The sequence below is a fragment of the Penaeus chinensis genome, chromosome 24 (assembly GCF_019202785.1).
Source record: "Penaeus chinensis breed Huanghai No. 1 chromosome 24, ASM1920278v2, whole genome shotgun sequence".
Taxonomy (NCBI): domain Eukaryota; kingdom Metazoa; phylum Arthropoda; class Malacostraca; order Decapoda; family Penaeidae; genus Penaeus; species Penaeus chinensis.
Window position 1 is genome coordinate 29,674,164 of NC_061842.1, and position 4,651 is coordinate 29,678,814.

The 4,651-nt window shown below is 38.5% G+C and overlaps 1 non-coding gene across 1 annotated transcript; it reads left to right on the forward strand.

Annotated features, from left to right (window-relative positions):
- The first annotated feature begins 4,134 nt into the window (after positions 1-4,134).
- Positions 4,135-4,216, forward strand: Trnal-uaa. The gene has a single exon. It is a non-coding gene; the product is annotated as a tRNA-Leu (tRNA).
- The last annotated feature ends 435 nt before the right edge of the window (positions 4,217-4,651 follow it).

The window sequence follows — 4,651 nt, forward strand, 5'->3', positions numbered from 1 at the left end:
ATGATTTCCATACGTCGCTTGACCTTACTTGGCTGTAGGGGTACGCGGGAAAACAATCAGTTAAAATGTCATATCACCGCGCATTACATCACATTACTTTGGATCAGAATACTGTGCAATGACCACTACAACAACTTCCCTGTTCCGCGTTTCTTTCGATATGGATGTCCTGCCCATTTCTCAAGTTTCAAGAGAGTCTCCTGTTCACCGAACGCCAAGTATATCAAAATATCCAGAAGATATATGCACACCACATCCTGGGATCCCGTTTGAGATGCCTATGGTGGAGGCGGTACGGAAGATAAAAAGGTTCGGCGGGCGTCAGTCAGAGTCTCCCTTTGCGCGGAGAAGATTGGTATACGAAGCAGAGAGGGAGGAATGACTTTATGCAAAACTTTAAGTGTCAGATGTTATATAAATGTATTTGTACGATATGCTTTCTTCTTACTTCTCCATGATATAAAATGGTGGTCATCTACAAGGCAAACGTTTAACATTTTGTGTTTCCGTTTGACACGATATATGCTTATAACTACATTTGGAAGATAAATGGAAAATCATCATTCTGCGTGTGAATTTTTCTGAATGCATCAAAGGAATCAAATTATATTTTGACGAAATTACTCAAATAAGAAGGGAATTATATACACAATTATTTAAAATATTTGTCGCTTATATGTATAAAGTCTCTCCTCCCTCTCTGCTTTGTATACCATTATTCTTCGCGCAAAGGGAGCCTCTCTCCGATGTCTACCGAACCTTCTCGTCTTCCGCATTGCCCTACTGCGGCAGGCACCTCCTCCACCAAGATGTGGTATGCACATTGGAAAATTATCTGGATCTTTTGACACAATTATCGTTTGTGGAACAGGAACTCCCTTGAACCCTGGGAAATCATCAATTTCGGTTTATTATTCGTCATACATAATACATACATATATACTCACACGGACGTATGATTTCAGTTGTGACATCCTGTCCTTTAGCATCAATCGTTTTGATGGAAATTCAATCTTGCTAAGAACTTTCTTCTCTGTCAACTACTTATGACATATTTGTCAAACGAAGAACTAAACCTATAGCACTGCATCTGGGTCGGGGTTTTGATGAAGAACTCAATTTGCCTTGGTTTAAGATCTCTTTTTCTCTTCACGAATTCCTCTTCAGACAAATGATAAACCGTAATTGATCAAATCATCCATTTTGGTTTATTATTCGTCATACATAATACATGCATATACACACACAGGGACGTGTGTTTTTAGTTGTGATTTCCTGTCCTTTACAATGCCAGATTGTTTAGCATCGTTCTTTCTGATGGAAATTCACTCTGTCTTGCTAAGAACTTTCTTCAGTGACACTTTCAACTACTGCGTTATGAAATATATGTCGAACGAAAAACTGAACCTACCCTTCCAATACTGTGTATGTTGCTCTTCCTTCCATTACATACAGGAGGATTGTAAAACTCTTCGAACATTCATTGCCAGATTTCACTTAAATTCAGAAATATGATATTTGTGATCTGTATAATACAGGATTGAGAAAATCACATTCCGTAGTTCCCATTAGTTCCTGCAGTTTCTTTGCGAAATATGCGACAGAGAGAGGTCTTAATCAAGGCAAAATGTTATGCATACATTGGTAATGTGTACGAATCCTTAATGCATTCATATATGAGCACACTGTAAAAGCCGATGCCGAATTTTTAGCTGGTCGAAAAAATAATGATTTGTTCATTATATGATTGGCAAGGGCAGTTTTTGCTTGTCATCATGTTTACAGGCCTTACGTCATCAATGCAGACGTAAAAAGCGTGCATGTATGAATTCTGAACAACCCTTTCACAACTCAATCTAGAACCAACCGACGACATCAACTTAATATAAATTTGCAGGAATACGAGTTTTATATCTTCCGGAAGTATAGATGAGTGTCTATAATGATATATTACGATCAGAAGTGAAGTGTCCTTGCAGCGGTGGGATTCGAACCCACGCCCCCGAAGAGGCTGGTGCTTAAAACCAAAGAAAACGAAAATATGAAGTATCGTCTTTCTTCACAAGCAGTCTTTGGTAATATTGGGGATATGTCTAAAAAGGAATTGGGTTGAAATATTACCGAGATCATTTATTTATTATTTTTTATAAATTATTTCCATACGTCGCTTGACCTTACTTGGCTGCAGGGGTACGCGGCAAAACAATCAGGTTAAAGGTCATATCACAGCACATTACATCACATTACTTCGGATCAGAATACTGTGCGATGACCACTACAATTTCCCTGTTCCGCCGTTCTTTCGATATGGATGTCCTGCCCTTTTCTCAAGTTTCAAGAGAGTCTCCTGTTCACCGAACGCCAAGTATATCAAAATATCCAGAAGATATATGCACACCACATCCTGGGATCCCGTTGGAGATGCCTATGGTGGAGGCGGTAAGGAAGATAAAAAGGTTCGGCGGGCGTCGGTCAGAGGCTCCCTTTGCGCGGAGAAGATTGGTATACGAAGCAGAGAGGGAGGAATGACTTTATGCAAAACTTTAAGTGTCAGATGTTAAATAAATGTATTTGTACGATATGCTTTCTTCTTACTTCTCCATGATATAAAATGGTCATTTACAAGGCAATTAACATTTTCTTACACGATATTCGCTTATTACTATCTATTGTAGAGCTATTGGGAAGATAAATCGTCATTCTGCATGTGTATTTTTCCGAATGCATCAAAGGAACCAAATTATATTTTGACGAAATTTCTAAAATAAGAATGGAATGGATTATATACATAATTATTTAAAATATTGGTTGCTTATATATTGTAAACCATTATTCTTCGCGCAAAGGGAGCCGCTGACAGATATCTACCGAACCTTCTCGTCTTCCGCATTGCCCTTCTGCGGCAGGCACCTCCTCCACCACAAGCATTTCAAAAGCTATCCCTAGATGTGGTATGCAAAATGGAAATTTATCTGGATCTTTTGATACAATTGTCGTTTGTGGAACAGGAACTCCCTTGTACCCTAGGAAATCATCCATTTCGGTTTATTATTCGTTATATATAATACATACATATATACACACACGGACATATGTTGTGACTTCCTGTCCTATAGCATCATTCTTCCTGATGGAAATTCACTCTATCTTGCTAAGAACTTTCTTCTCTTTCAACTACTTATGAAATATATTGTCAAACGAAGAACTAAACCTATCCTTCCCTTACATGCATGATGATTTAAAATTCTTCGAACATTCATCGTCAGAATTCACTTACTTAAATTCAGAATTTGATAATTGTGATCTGTATAATACAGGATTGAGAAAATCACATGCCGTATCTCGTGTAAGTCGGAAACATAAAATGTTAAAAGTTTGTCTTCTTTGTAAACGACCACCTTTGATAAACTAATAATACCCAAACTCAAAGAAAACATGGAAAATCAGGTTAAAAGTCAAATTCACATTTTATCACTTTACTTCAGATCGGAATACTGTACGATGACCTCCGCATCAATTTCCCTCTTTCCAGTTTCTTCTGATATGAATATCACGCCTGTTTCTCAGGTTTCAAGAAACTCTCCTGCTCCACAAACGCCAATAGTAACAAAAGTTTTTGACGATGTTCCTATGTTCACACCATATCCTAAGTTCCCGTTGGATATGCCTGTGGTGGAGGCGGTTGCCTGTCGCAGAAGGGCAATGCGGAAGACGAGAATCTTCGGTGGGCGTCGGTCAGAGAATCCCTTTGCGCGGAGAAGATTAGTATACGATGCAGAGAGGGAGGAGTGACTTTATACAATCTTTAAAAGACATATATTAAATAAATGTAAAATATTCCATGTTTTCTTTTTATTTCTCCATGATTTAAAATGGTGTTTGAGGATTATTAGTTTTATCAATGATGGACGTTTACAAGAAGACAAACGTTTGACAATTTCTGTTACTATTTACTGTACTCTTGGGTGGGAGTTATAACTGCTTTCGGAAGATAGATGGAAATTGTCATTCTGCGTGTGTATTTTTTTCCGAATGCATCAAAGGAACCAAATAATCACATCTTGGGATCACGCTGGAAATGCCGCTGCTACCTAGTAGACGGGAAACTTGATGGCAAATGTACACCTATCAAGAGGTAGCGTGGCCGAGCGGTCGAAGGCGCTGGTTTTAAGCACCAGTCTCTTCGGAGGCGTGGGTTCGAATCCCACCGCTGCCAGGACACTTCACTTCTGATCCTAATATATTATAGATACTACGAGAAGCGAAAAGGCATTTGCAGTGAAAATGCATCAAATATCATCTATACTTCCGGGAGATATAAAACTCAGTGATATCGTCGGTTAATGCTTGTTTCAGTTGTAAAAGGGTTGTTCAGAATTCACACACGCACGCCATTAACGTCTGCATTGATAATGTAAGACCCTGTAAACATGATGCCCTTGTAAGCACTACTGTATATGCGATATGCCAATGATAAAATGAACAAATCAAGTTTCTTCGAAAAGCTAAAAGTTCATAATCGAGTCTTAGAGTGTGCTCATATATGAATGCATTAAGGATTCGTACATACTACCAATGTATGTATAACATTTTGCTTTGACTAACATCTCTCTCTGTCGCATATTACGCAAAGAAGCTGCCTTAATTAGTG